The 14,763-nt window shown below is 42.0% G+C and overlaps 1 protein-coding gene across 2 annotated transcripts in view; it reads right to left on the reverse strand.

Moving 5' to 3' along the window:
* The window catches only part of LOC137321093 (zinc finger and BTB domain-containing protein 7C), a 176,518-nt gene extending 164,748 nt beyond the window's left edge, over window positions 1-11,770 (reverse strand). Inside the window, exon 1 of one of the 2 annotated variants that reach the window (XM_067983288.1) lies at window positions 11,546-11,770. The gene's annotated coding sequence lies outside the window, so the exon portion shown is untranslated. The remainder of the gene's footprint in view (window positions 1-11,545) is intronic. The other variant, XM_067983306.1, reaches the window with a different exon arrangement.
* Between the last annotated feature and the right edge of the window lie 2,993 nt (window positions 11,771-14,763).

Below are 14,763 nucleotides of genomic sequence, written 5' to 3' on the forward strand. Positions count from 1 at the left end.
ATGCAGGAGGAAGGAACCAAGCAAGCACAATCTGACCACCATACCGAGCTGACAATGGGATGCATTTGTTCAGAGCTTTTCCCCCTCCATCATTGTAAGTTTGGCAGAAACTCGTTTTATGCGCGTAAACGGGGTTTCCGCAAAGTTACGGCAGCAAAGCGAGAGAACTTCTGAGGAAATTCATCCTCAATGAGCCTCTCTTGTAATAAACAAGAACAATAACTTGCATTTAAATACCATCTTTAACAGAGAAAAATGTCCCAAGACACTTCACAAAGGCATAAATTAAAAACAAAAAGAACATAAGAACATAAGAAATAGGAGCAGGAGTAGGCCAATCGGCCCCTCGAGCCTGCTCCGCCATTTAATAAGATCATGGCTGATCTGATCCTAACCTCAAATCTAAATTCATGTCCAATTTCCTGGAAACTGTCTATTTCTGTTTTAAATTTATTTAATGATGTAGCTTCCACAGCTTCCTGGGGCAGCAAATTCCACAGACCTACTACCCTCTGAGTGAAGAAGTTTCTCCTCATCTCAGTTTTGAAAGAGCAGCCCCTTATTCTAAGATTATGCCCCCTAGTTCTAGTTTCACCCATCCTTGGGAACATCCTTACCGCATCCACCCGATCAAGCCCCTTCACAATCTTATATGTTTCAATAAGATCGCCTCTCATTCTTCTGAACTCCAATGAGTAGAGTCCCAATCGACTCAACCTCTCCTCATATGTCCGCCCCCTCATCCCCGGGATTAACCGAGTGAACCTTCTTTGTACTGCCTCGAGAGCAAGTATGTCTTTTCTTAAGTATGGACACCAAAACTGTATGCAGTATTCCAGGTGCGGTCTCACCAATACCTTATATAACTGCAGCAATACCTCCCTGTTTATATATTCTATCCCCCTAGCAATAAAAGCCAACATTCCGTTGACCTTCTTGATCACCTGCTGCACCTGCATACTAACTTTTTGATTTTCTTGCACGAGGACCCCCAGATCCCTTTGTACTGCAGTACTTTCCAGTTTCTCGCCATTAAGATAATAACTTGCTCTCTGATTTTTCCTGCCAAAGTGCATAACCTCACATTTTCCAATATTGTATTGCATCTGCCAAATCTCCGCCCACTCACCCAGCCTGTCTATATCCCCTTGTAGGTTTTTTATGTCCTCCTCACTCTCCACTTTCCCTCCCATCTTTGTATCATCTGCAAACTATGTTACACTCGGTCCCCTCCTCCAAATCGTTAATATAGATTGTAAAGAGTTGGGGACCCAGCACCGACCCCTGCGGAACACCACTGGCCACTGGTTGCCAGTCCGAGAATGTACCATTTATCCCAACTCTCTGCTTCCTGTTAGATAACCAATCCTCCACCCATGCCAGAATATTGCCCCCAATCCAGTGATTCTTTATCTTGAGCAATAATCTTTTATGTGGCACCTTGTCGAATGCCTTCTGGAAGTCTAAATACACTACGTCCACTGGTTCCCCTTTATCCACCCTGTACGTTATGTCCTCAAAGAACTCAAACAAATTTGTCAGACATGACTTCCCCTTCGTAAAGCCATGCTGACTTTGTCCTATTAAATTATGTTTATCCAAATGTTCCGCTACTGTCTCCTCAATAATAGACTCCAAAATTTTACCCACCACAGATGTTAGGCTAACTGGTCTATAATTTCCAGCCTTCTGCCTACTACCCTTTTTAAATAAGGGTGTTACATTAGCAGTTTTCCAATCTGCCGGGACCTTTGCCGAGTCCAGAGAATTTTGGAAAATTATTACCAAAGCATCCACAATCCCGACTGCCACTTCCCTCAAGACCCTAGGATGTAAGCCATCAGGTCCAGGGGATTTATCCGCCTTGAGTCCCATTAATTTACTGAGTACCAATTCCTTAGTGATTTTAATCGTATTTAGCTCCTCCCCCTCTACAGCCCCCTGTTTGTCCAGTGTTGGGATATTCTTAGTGTCCTCTACCGTAAAGACTGAAACAAAATATTTGTTCAGCATTTTTGCCATCTCCATGTTTCCCACCATTAATTTCCCGGTCTCATCCTCTAAGGGACCTACGTTTGCCTTAGCCACCCTTTTTCTTTTTATATTACTATAGAAACTCTTGCTATCTGTTTTTATATTTTTTGCTAATTTATTTTCATAATCTATCTTCCCTTTCTTAATCAATCCTTTCGTTACTTTTTGCTGTCTTTTGAAGACTTCCCAATCTTCTATCCTCCCACTAAGTTTGGCTACCTTATGTCCTTGTTTTTAGTCGGATACTATCCTTAATTTCTTTACTTAGCCACGGATGGCTGTCATTTCTTTTACACCCTTGTTTCACTGAAGTGTCAATCAGCCCACTTTTAAGACTGGAGAAGCACATGTGGCCTCACATGCGAGAGAACAGTATTCAGTTCATATACTGAGGGGCCTCTTGGGCTACGCTACCATAAGAATAGATGTGTGGTCAGTAAAGGTGAACTCCTGATCATAATGGATTCAGGACCCACTTATGGGAGAGACCAGTAACAATGCACCCAAGAAACTATCAAGAGCAGCCTCAAAATCTGTAACAGAAGCCAATGAGGGACTTGAAGCCAAGAATTTTAAATTCAGTTCATTGGGAGAAGAGGGAGTAAATAGAGTTTAACAAGGACAAGGGTGATGGGGATGTGGGAGTAGTGTGCAACAGGATGTCAGCAGCAGAGTTTTGGGTGAGTTAGAGTTTCTGTGGGGCAGGGCCTGAGTGGCGAGGAGAACTCGAGAACCTGGAAGTGATGAAGGTGTGGATGAGTTCCAGCTGCAGTGGAGGAAGTGCTGGGGTAGAGGCAAGTGAAGGTGGAAATTGGTAGTGTTAGTAATGATGGATAGGATATGGATTTCAAGCTCAGCTCAGGGCCAAATAGGTCATCAAAGTTGTGCTCCATCTGATTCAGCCTCAGCAAAATAACCAGGAAGGGGAAAGGAATCAGGGTCTAGAGTGCAGAGTTTTTGGTGGGAGCCAAGAAAGATGTCTTCAGTCTTGCCAATGGTACCTCTGAGGTCGCCTTTTGTAATAAGGATTTGTATATTAAATTTTGCCTCAGCACAGTATTGTTATTTTGCACATAGGTCAAATTGAAAACATTAAATGTAGTATTGTCACAACGGGCAATGGTATATCAATGAATAGACAATGGAGTCAAAGGAAGTAGGAAGAACAAGGAGAGGCAATATAAACTAGAGGGCACAATTCTAAAACGGGTGCAGGAACAGAGAGATCTGGGGGTATATGTGCATGAATCATTGAAGGTGGCAGGGCAGGTTGAGAAAGCAGTTAAAAAAGCATACGGGATTCTGGGCTTTATAAATAGAGGAATAGAGTCCAAAAGCAAGGAAGTCATGATGAACCTTTATAAAACACTGGTTCGACCACAACAGGAGTATTGTGTCCAGTTCTGGGCACCACACTTTAGGAAGGATGTGAAGGCCTTAGCGATGGTGCAGAAAAGATTTACTGGAATGATTCCAGGGATGAGGGACTTTAGTTACGTGGATAGACTAGAGAAGCCGGGGTTGTTCTCCTTGGAACAGAGAAGGTTGAGAGGAGATTTGATAGAGGTATTCAAGATCATGAAGGGTCTAGACAGGATAGAGAGAAACTGTTCCCATTGGTGGAAGGGTCAAGAACCAGAGAATATAGATTTACGGTGATTGGCAAAAGAACCAAAGGTGACATGAGGAAAAACTTCTTTAAACAGCGAGTGGTTAGGATCTGGAATGCACTACCAGAGGGAGTGGTGGAGGCAGATTCAATCGTAGCTTTCAAAAGGGAACTGGATAAGTACTTGAAAAGAAAGCATTTGCAGGGCTACAAGGACAGGGCGGGGGAGTGGGACTCGATGGATTGCTCTTGCAGAGAGCCGGCACGGACTCGATGGGCCAAATGGCCTCCTTCCGTGCTGTAACCTTTCCTATGATTCTATGACATGAGTGTATGCCCGTTCATGCTCACATAGCAATCCAAGGGGACAAGTACCAATCAAATGTTAAGTGTTTCCTCAAAAGCAAGAGAAAGAAAGATGAAAGAGACAGAACAAAGTGGACAGGTAATCAGACAGCTACTTTTGCACACTTTATAGCAATTAGTCACAGCATTGCTTGCTAATCTGGCTGTCCGAATGTGCAGCATTGCCATCACTGTTTCCCCTAACCCTCGTTAATCAGTATGTTGCAACATTCAACTAAACTTTCATAATCCAGTCAAAATTCTTCAACAACAAATCAGATGTCCTAGGCAGTGTCCTAGGCCCAACCATCTTCAGCTGCTTCATCAATGACCTTCCCTCCATCATAAGATCAGAAATGGGGATGGTCGCTGATGATTGCACAGTGTTCAGTTCCATTCCCAACCCCTCAGACAATGAAGCAGTCCGAGCCCGCATGCAGCAAGACCTGGACAACATCCAGGCTTGGGCTCATAAGTGGCAAGTAACATTCACACCAGACAAGTGCCAGGCAATGACCATCTCCAACAAGACAGGGTCTAACCACCTCCCCTTGACATTCAACGGCATTACCATCATTGAATCCCCCACCATCAACATCCTGGGGGTCACCATTGACCAGAAACTTAACTGGACCAGCCACATAAATACTGTGGCTACAAGAGCAGGTCAGAGGCTGGGTATTCTGCAGCGAGTGACTCACCTTCTGACTCCCAAAAGCCTTTCCACCATCTACAAGGCACAAGTCAGGAGTGTGATGGAATACTCTCCACTTGCCTGGATGAGTGCAGCTCCAACAACACTCAAGAAGCTCGACACCATCCAGGACAAAGCAGCCCTCTTGATTGGCACCCCATCCGCCACCTTAAACATTCACTCCCTTCACCACTGGCACACTGTGCCTGCAGTGTGTACCATCCACAGCATGCACTGCAGCAACTCGCCAAGGCTTCTTCGACAGCACCTCCCAAACCCGCGATCTCTACCACCTAGAAGGACAAGAGCAGCAGGCACAAGGGAACAACACCACCTGCACGTTCCCCTCCAAGTCACACACCAGCCCGACTTGGAAATATATCGCCGTTCCTTCATCGTCGCTGGGTCAAAATCCTGGAACTCCCTTCCTAACAGCACTGAGGGAGAACCTTCACTACACGGACTGCAGCGGTTCAAGAAGGCGGCTCACCACCACCTTCTCAAGGGCAATTAGGGATGGGCAATAAATGCCAGCCTCGCCAGCGACGCCCACATCCCATGAATGAATTTTAAAAAATTATTTTGACAGTCCAAAGCATCAGGAAATAAGATGTAGAATATCAACAATCCAGAAATCAGATCAACATAATCCAAGCAAAATCAGATGGTCTACACCATTGAAATCAAACACTAACTGTCAGAAGGCCAATTTTTAAAAATCCACAGACAGTAGGAAGCCAAAACACTTTGTGGAAAAATTATTACAGTACTTTCTGAAATACAGGAGGCACGGTGTAGTCACATTCTTGACAAAAAGTATGTGCTTTTATAGCTTCCTCATCAATGCATCACACTCTTTAAAGCTGTCAAAACAGTCTTGTAAGAGAAGGGTTACTATATTTCAGTAATTCCTCGAGGCAGCTTTTCCTGAAAAGTGAACTGTAATTAGTCCTGTAATTAGGGTTCAAATTTGTCTTGTAAATAGCTCCTTCCACCCCTCCTAAAAGTAAACATGAATGCAGGTTTCTTTAGTTCATGCCTTTTGCCTTTACCTAATGATGCAACACGTGTCTTTTACTTGTAGTGCGCAACTCGTTGGTAATGCATAAAATGAAGTCCACACTGAAGAAAATGGTTGCAATAGCTGCTTCTGTCTACCACAGGCAGCAAAGAAAGAAACTTCCTGTCTTCAGAGCACTTGTAATTAACAGTTCCCAGTGGCCCAAATAAATAATTAAAACAAAATAACCAATTTCTGTAACCAAATTCAATATTGGTTAGTTGGATTCAAATTTGATCTGATCATATACACAATCTCCCCAGCACACAATAATAAAGGTTTCAACTACTAAATACAGTGGCAAACTTCTCAGATGTCAATTTGATGTGGTTACAGGAGAATATGAGGGACGCTAACTTATTTCAGTGCAAATTCCTCTACATTTTATAAAATACAAAAAATTAACTTTGGCTTAACAACTAGCTGAAAAGCAACTGCAACTAAGAAAACACCATGTTCAACACCTTTTCCGTGGCAAAACAGCTCCCATTTGGGGTGATGAGGACAACGCAGCAGGAACACCATGGGGGTCATTTTGACTTTGGGCGATAGTGTGAAATGCGTGATATGGGCTTAGCCACCCGTTAAACACTTCTCATGGAAACAAAAATCGGAAGAGGTGTTTAACGGTTGGCCAAGCCAATATTGTGCGTTTTACACTATCGCCCAAAGTTAAAATTTCCCCCATGTCACCGAATGAGACTAATGAGGGAGCATATTGAAGATGCATTTGTGGACTGGGTTTCAAAAGAGCCTCTTGTGGAATCATACAGCCAGTTAAGCTAATGATTGTCTACAAGAACACAGTTACTTCAGATAATGTGTGGGGTAAGATTTTCTCTGTGTGCTATCTGCAATGAAATTGTAATCCAGTTCCTCATAAATATCATCAACTAAAATCACAATCAAAGTCTCAGAAGATGCTACATTTACTGAAATAGAAGTGATCATTCATTGAGAGAGAAGTAAATACACTCCCAGTTTTAAAGCAGTTGACTGGATCACAAACAGCTGGATAAAGGATTGAAAACAAGCAGTTTAAATACAAAAGCCTAGCTTTCCAATCAGGGTTATTTTAACTCCCTTTATGAGAAAGGGATTTGACTCCTACTTCCAGGACAATTAGTTCAGTGCTGCTGTTGGCCACAACAGGACTTACTTTTCAGGAAGAGCTGTCCACAAGAATAAATGACATTAAAGTAACATGATCAGAAACTCTCGGCTGAAGTCTGTTAGAACTATTAAGGTTCAGAAGGAACCATGTCAAGTATTTTTTTTAAAATGCCAAAAGACTTGAAATTAAATTTACGTCCAGGGTAACACAAATTTGAGCTGTACAGAATAGTAGCACTTGATACTACGACACCATTATATGAAAGGTGAGGAAGATTGAAATCCCAGAAAGCGAAACAATCTTATCTCAGTGATTAACAAGTTCCACTGGGATCGAAAATAACCAGCAGTGGTAACGAAACAATTTGTGGATCTTCATGGCTACCTCCAGCTATAATTACCTGCTCAAATCTTGCATCCTCCCCTCCTTGCTCCATTGTTATTTATCTTACCCTTAACCATTCATCCATTTCCCCCCATGGGTGTGTGGCAAGACACCAGAGCCCCCCTCAATCTCAGCCTATTTCCCTTCTCCCCTTGCCTATCTATCCACTTTCCTCAAAGAGGCTTTGTTTGACTGAGACCTTGAAGTAAAAACTTTAGTGAAGGCATCAAAAGACAATTTAATCAATAAATTTAATCAAATTTCTAATGTCCAAAGTAAGGGTTTAAATAACATTTTTAAAAATGTTATTTAAACCCTTACTTTGGACATTAGAAATTTCAGTTACTGAAGACAAATGGTAGATATTTTTTCTTAGACAGCATTTTGAGTGATTTGTGTGGTAACTATAAATATGGGTGCCTTGCTAGACACTCACTAAAAAGCGGATGTTATGTGACAAGCAAGGTGTGACACCTGGAACATTGAAAGTTCGATCACTGTGCCACCGACAGCAGTTAAAAATTGTGGGCACTTCCATGAGATTTCCTGTAAGAGCAAGTTTACTTAGAAATTTTCATTGGAGCGCACGCTTCTCGCACCAAATTTATTATGTAGATTTTTGAATTCATTCGGGCTAGAGGTAAGCAATAGCAACACTAACATGACAAAAGATGATCCAATATAAAAAGGAAAGTATCCGAGACCAAGAGTAATCTCAAATCAAACTCAAATTAACACCAAGATTGTTGATTTTTTTGGTTTGATAGTCAATAGCTACCAGTGACATGTCTTGTTCTCTTGGTCTCCCAATTTTTCCTGTGAACACATTTTCTTATATACCCCCATTCACTATTACCATAGTATTTTATACTGGTGGGGGTTGAGAGGAAAGAACACACAGGGTATGAAATATCTTGAAACACTGACTGAAACAATGTGGAGCATGTAAAGAATTCTGGCCTCATTTGAAATCTACCACAACTACTGATACTTAGCAAACGCTTCATCAGGCAGCACTGCAAGGTTTTTATTCATGGAAAAACATGTTTTTCATAATTCATGCCTGCACCCTTCATGAGTTATTGGTCTCTCATGTTCCTGAGAGAACTATGCCATTGCACCATTCCTATTATGACACCCTACTAATATTAAAAATGAAGTTGAAAAATATTTTTGTTCGGGTGTATATAGCATTCAAGAATTATTTTACCATTTAGTCAGATTGTCTGAAAAGCAACTCTTAGTATAATCATTCAGCCTCAGATCCAAATCTGCTGTTCACCATTCCAAAATGCTGTTAGCCAAGTTTACAATCCACTGTCAGCATTCTAACAGTATCTCATCCAAATCTTTTAATTTATCATACTGGTCAATTATTCTCCCTTTGATTCTAAATAATTTTGATTCGTAAAAAAGAAAAACTTGCTAATGAGAGGTGAAATTATATCTATGGGAAAACATTAAAAGAATTAGTTCTGAGATAAACATATTCTAACGTGGCACGTTTTCAGGCCACCTCTCCCTTTAAGAGTACATCACATCATTCTTTCATGCAACCCTCCCCTTTCCCATGCCCTCTTGAGTGCCCCAACCAGAAGCCAACTGAACATATTTGCCAATCAAAATAAAAAATAAGGATTGCTCCTTCCCATGCAAACAAAATATATTCCAAGGTTTATTATTTCATTTTTAAAATTTCAAAATACATGTCTATGTCTACTTTTAATTTCTGGCAGAATCCCAACAATACTTTATTAAATTGTTGCGATTGTTCAATGTGACTGCTTCATCAATATCCAAGGCAACAGGCCTAATATTAGTCCAATTTGTGACTATAAATTTATTTGAAATGTCTTTTAACTTTGCACGTTAAACGTTATCTTTTCTACTACCCCAACCCCAGATTGTGCTAAATGAACCTTAACACATTCAATTAATTCCAACTACTTCCACAGAAACAGCATGTATGCGCAACACCACACACCTTTTTTCTCCACTCCACTTCCCAAAAAATACATTCCTGATAAATTTGCTTATCCCATATACTGTAATAGTAACCCGCTGCACAGTTCCTGCCCCTCGGACAACCCCTTATAACTCCATTCCCCAATTCACCTTATGACCCTTGCTAATATTTGTTCCCATCAACCTAGATAACTATGAACTTGCTCTTATATTTAAGTATTAGCACTCACTCCATGCTGTATCTTGTAAAATTCTTGACATCCATTCCAAAAAAAAATTTTCCTAAAAAAATCTTTAGCATATGGTTACTTAATCATTCACAAAATTCTCGATAATTGAAGAGCCCCTTAAATAGAAATCGCTGACTAGTCCCAGGCATGGCTCTGGCGTCAACCATTTAGCAGCATGCACTAATTTTAGTAGAAAATGCCTCACAAGCAATACAAGTAAGCGTACTTAACGTGCATATTTACTTAACAAACATCTACCATCATTCATTCTTTCACCAAAGTTTGGAGGTTTGGCATGAATTTATCAGACGCAGCACATCTTAGTGCAGATTCTAGGTTTTTGACCAGCAGTACTTCGACTTCATCAGAGTGATTGCTGAGAATGTTGACTCGCACAATGAAACACAACAGACCCGCCCCTGCTCTCCATCCAGAACGCAGTTGGACGTTGCTTGTTCTTTGCCATGTGTCCTGTTGGAGCTGCTCACCATTGGTTGTGATTGCTTTCGTCTGCTGGCCTGAAGCGATTATTCCAATTGGTCGAGCTGACCGTAATGATAGATTCCTTCTCCATACAACGTTGCTGGTGTTTCCATGGCGCTGAAGTCTGGAGCTTTCACCCATGTTACACATCATTTTAGCAAATAACCAATAAGCAGTAACCAAGGAAGTAAAGCACACACAACGATCAAAAAACACTCACACACTCTGCGTTTTGTCTTACCATTTTAACCAACAAACACACAATAAGTACACACAGCTACGCCATGAGAATTGGGATCACGTGCCCAACGATGGTGTTTATTACTCATTCTTTATTTAATCAAAAATGCAAATATCCACATCTGGATTCCCAATTAGCCACATGTGGCTAGTGGTTTATGTATTGGACAACACTGTCCTAGATCACAAAATAAACCTTGACATAAGTCTGTTTGCCAACCCTTGCCATGTATGGTTAACTCAACAAACGCTGAATTCTATAGCCAGAACATCAAAGGAAGGACATACCAACACTACAGTAAATCTTGACCAGTTTTTCCTCTACTAAACCACTAAATGAATCCCTGACCTCTCCCCTCTCAACAACCCTTTCCATATATAATACAATTTCAGGATAAGCTCTCTCAATCCTATCCCTTACGTCATTTAATTAACTCCTCAAAATCCCCTAACTCCTAAACCTTTCAGTCGACTCTAACAAAATCCCTTAATATGACCCCAAGTCATTGAAAGACACCCCTAACATACGGCCAACATCATCTAAGTAACACTTATGTAACCCTTCCATGTACCATAAGCCTCTGAACAAGCTCCCTCAATTCCACCAAATGATGAAATGGGGCATCAAAGGGTGTGATAATTGACCCGAGGTGACAGATGGAAAAATTACCCTGGGGACTATCAATGCTCATATGTGATGAATGAACACTTCCATGAGGGAGCAGAACAATTGGTGCCTGTGGAACTGCACTCCAGCAAGGAGTCAACACCTTCATGACATCAGGGAAAGGAAGCAAAACTGGCAGAGAAAATCGTATATTTTAGATCACTAAATCAAACCGTTCATGTAGAATGTTCCCTCAACCTTGTCCTCTACAGTACTGGATACTACCACACCTGTCAACCTCCTCCATATACAACCACCAACAAGCTCCCTTAACCCCTCATTCCATAGATCACTGAATAAGCTGATGGTAAACCCCTTTCCACATACACTAACCACTGACAAACTCTCTTGTCCATAGATCAGTCAATGATCCTATAATTTATAATCCATCAACCATTTCCAAATGCAGCAAATTCCTGGGCAAGCTCCCTCAATCCTATATCCCAGACCACTGAATGACATCTTCCCTTCTTCCAGAAACACTAGACCTCCTGACAAGCCCCTTGGGGAAGGAGTTACTCCATCTCAAAGCGATACCTGTCCTATCAAACTACATCCCGCACGTATTTTAAAAATCTCCCTGAACGCACTCCCTTTAATCCACCAAAAATAAAAACCCACCAACCATGACTCCTCCATCCCTGACAACAGAAGTTTACCAACAAACACAGCAACAATTTTCTCACAGAAGAAGCGCACACCCAGATAGACAGACAGTACCTGTTGTGTCCTCTCCAGTCTGTGTTAACTGCTGTGATTTATTTTCCCCTTCAGATCTTTTTTCTCTCTTTTAATTTTTCTTCCCTCCATCAGTCCACAATCCCTGCTGGTGGTGTGTCAGTGAATGAGGAGCCCGGATGGATGTGTTTGTGTCTCCTCGTCTCTCCCCTCCCATCTCCTGTAATTATAAAAGATGTGGTTGCTAAGGGAGGGGGGAAACCTCTCAAAAATAAAGAGGAAATATATATATATATTGTCCTTCCACTCACGTAACAGCCTAACTTCACAGCAGCCACAGACGGAGGCGGGCAGTCGCCTGGGGCGTTTTTGACGGACAGCCTGAGACCCAATCACTTAAAGCGGCCGCGTGCGCGCCCCGCCCCGCCCCTCCCCAACCGTCATTTGGGGCGGGACGGGCCCGCCAATCGGAGAACAGCAAGCGGCGGGTCGTTCAATGTTATAAATGAATTCCTCCCCCGCCCGCCTCGTACCCGCCCCCCCCTCACTCGCCGTGACGCGTTAGCAACGACCGATGATTGACATAAATCCAACAACAGAGATTTGGCGGGCGGGGGGGGGGGGGGGGGGAGCGGTCGCCAGTTTTTTTGACAAAGCGGCCAATCAGCGGCCAATAGGGGTGGGATTAGGTGCCGGCGCGGATAACAAATTGCTCTTCTTTTTTTTGATTGATGGACAACCTCGAGGACCAATGAAGAAAGAGAATGGGTCGGCGGTGGGTGGGCGAAGCAATCCAAACGTCAACCAATCGATGGAGCGACTGGCCTTGTGCTGCCGTGACCTGTTCAGCAAAGTGTGCTTTTCGGGGTGTGATCCATGTATTTCTGGATCTTCCTGGTTTTTATTATTAAAAAATGTAAAAGAAAGAAAGCTGAAATAAAAACAGAAAATGCTGGAAACATTCAACAGGTCAGGTAGCATTTGTGGAGAGCGAATCAGTTATTTTTGTTAGGTAAGGGTATTCATAGTAGGTACAGCACAGGGGGAGGCCATTTGGCCCATCCTGCCTGTGCAGGCTCTTAGAAAGAGCTAGCCAATTAGTCCCAAATTTTTTGCCTTCAAGTATTTGTCCAATTCCCTTTTGAAATATACCATTGAATCTGCTTCCACTACCATTTTAAACAATTTTACAACACCAAGTTATAGTCCAACAAATTTATTTTAAATTCCACAAGCTTTCGGAGGCTTCCTCCTTCGTTAGGTGACACCGTTCACCTGACGAAGGAGGAAGCCTCCGAAAGCTTGTGGAATTTAAAATAAATTTGTTGGACTATAACTTGGTGTTGTAAAATTGTTTACAATTGTCAACCCCAGTCCATCACCGGCATCTCCACATCATGACTACCATTTTAGGCAGTGCATTCCAGATCATTACAACTCTCCGGGTTAAAAAAAGTTTCCTCATGTCGCTTCCTATCTTAAATCTGTGTCCTCAGGTTACCGACACTTCTGCCACTGGAAACAGTTTCTCGTTATTTACTCTGGCAAAACCGTTCATGATTTTGAACACCTCTATCAAATCTCCCCTTAACCTTCTCTGTTCTAAGGAGAACAACCCCAGCTTCTCCAATCTCGCCACATAACTGAAGTCACTCATCCTTGGCACCATTCTAGTAAATCTATTCTGAACCCTCTGTAAGGCCTTGACATCCTTCCTAAAGTGTGGTGCCCAGAACTGAGAACAATACTCCAGCTGAGGCCTAACCAGTTATAAAGATTTAGCATAACGTCCTTGCTTTTGTACTCTATGCCTCTATTAATAAAGCCCAGGATCCCATATGTTTTTTTAACAGCCTTCTCAACTCATCCTGCCACAATCAAACATTTGTGTATGTCCACCCCCAGGTTTCTCAGTACCTGCACCCCCTTTAAAATTGTACAATTTAGTTTATATTGCCTCTCCTCATTCTTCCTACCAAAATGCATCATTTCACACTTCTCTGCACTAAATTTTATCTGCCATGCATCTCCCCTTTCACCAGTCTGTCCATGTCCTCCTGAAATCTGTTACTATCCTCCACATTGTTTACTCCATTTCCAAGTTTTGTGTCATCTGCAAACTTTGAAATTATACCCTCTATACGCAAGTCCAGGTCATTAGTATATATCAAAAAGAGTAGTGGTCCTAATACTGACCCCTGGGGAACACCACTGTATACTTCCCTCCAGTCTGAAAAACAACCGTTCACCACTACTCTCTGCTTTCTGTCCCCTAGCCAATTTTGCATCCACGCTGCCACTGTCGCTTTAACCCATGGGCTTTAATTTTGCTAACAAGTCTTTTATGCGGTACTTTATCAAATGACTTTTGAAAGTCCATTTACACATCAACCGCACTACCCTCGTCAACCCTCTGCGTCACTTCATCAAAGAACTCGATCAAGTTAATCAAATACAATTTTCCTTTAACAAATCCGTGCTGACTTTCATTTATTCTCCCATACTTTTCCAAGTGCCAGTTAATTTCGTCCCGGATTACAGTCTCTAAAAGTTTCCCCACCACCGACGTTAGGCTGACTGGCCTGTAATTGCTGGGTTTATCCCTATTCCCGTTTTGAACAGGGGTGTAACATTTGCAATCCTCCAGTCCTCCGGTACCATCCCCATATTTAACGAGGATTGGAAATTTGTAACAAAAGCCTCTGCAATTTCTATCCTTATCTCCCTCAGTAACCTTGGGTGAATCCCATCTGGACCGGGTGACTTTTCTACTTTGAGTACCGGCAATCTTTTAAGTAGCTCCTCTTTATTTTTATCTTCTCCAACATCACTACTACCTCCTCCTTTACTGTGACATTGGCAGCAGCCTTTTCTCTCGTGAAGACGAATGCGAAGTATTCATTTAGTACCTCAGTCATGCCTTCTGCCTCCACAAGAAGATCTTTTTTGACCCACCCTTCCTTTGACTACCCTTTTACTATTTATATGTTTATAAAAGACTTTTGGGTTCCCTTTTATGTTAGCCGCTAATCTATTCTCATACTCTCTCTTTGCCCCTCTTATTCCCTTTTTTAGATCTCCTCTGTACTTTCTGTATTCAGCCTGGTTCTCTACTGTATTATGAACATTACATTCGTCATAAGCCTCCTTTTTCTGTTTCATTTTAATCTCTATATCTTTAGTCATCCAGGGAGCTCGAGTTTTGGATGTTCTTCCATTCCCCCTCATAGGGGTATGTCTACTCTGTACTCAAACCAACT

Source organism: Heptranchias perlo, chromosome 1 (genome assembly GCF_035084215.1).
Source record: "Heptranchias perlo isolate sHepPer1 chromosome 1, sHepPer1.hap1, whole genome shotgun sequence".
NCBI lineage: Eukaryota > Metazoa > Chordata > Chondrichthyes > Hexanchiformes > Hexanchidae > Heptranchias > Heptranchias perlo.